We start from the raw sequence: 580 nt of genomic DNA, 5'->3' as shown, positions 1-580 counted from the left end.
GTATGGAGGTTCCTTAAAAAATTAAAAATAGAACTACCATATGATCCAGCAATCCCACTACTGGGTATATACCCTGAGAAAACCATAATTCAAAAAGAGTCATGTACCAAAATGTTCATTGCAGCTCTATTTACAATAACCAGGACATGGAAGCAACCTAAGTGTCCATCAGCAGATGAATGGATAAAGAAGATGTGGCATATATATAAAATGGAATATTACTCAGCCATAAAAAGAAACGAAATTGAGTTATTTGTAGTGAGGTGGAGGGAACTAGAGTCTCTCATGCAGAGTGAAGTCAAAAAGAGAAAAACAAATACCATATGCTAACACTTATATATGGAATTAAAAAAAAAAATAGTCATGAAGAACCTAGGGACCAGATGGGAATAAAGACGCAGACCTACTAGAGAATGGACTTGAGGATATGGGGAGGGGGAAGGGTAAGTTAGGACAAAGTGAGAGAGTGGCATGGACATATATACACTACCGAATATAAAGTAGATAGCTAGTGGGAAGCAGCTGCATAGCACAGGGAGATCAGCTCGTTTCTTTGTGACCACCTAGAGGGGTGGGATAG

At 38.8% G+C, this 580-nt stretch overlaps 1 protein-coding gene across 1 annotated transcript in view; it reads left to right on the top strand.

Annotated features, from left to right (window-relative positions):
* Positions 1–580, top strand: part of CNBD1 (cyclic nucleotide binding domain containing 1) — a 438,365-nt gene that overhangs the window by 57,402 nt on the left and 380,383 nt on the right.

The sequence above is a fragment of the Physeter macrocephalus genome, chromosome 15, assembly GCF_002837175.3.
Source record: "Physeter macrocephalus isolate SW-GA chromosome 15, ASM283717v5, whole genome shotgun sequence".
NCBI lineage: Eukaryota > Metazoa > Chordata > Mammalia > Artiodactyla > Physeteridae > Physeter > Physeter macrocephalus.
Note: the sequence above shows the minus strand (reverse complement) of the source record. Positions and strands in the feature narration are given on the sequence as shown.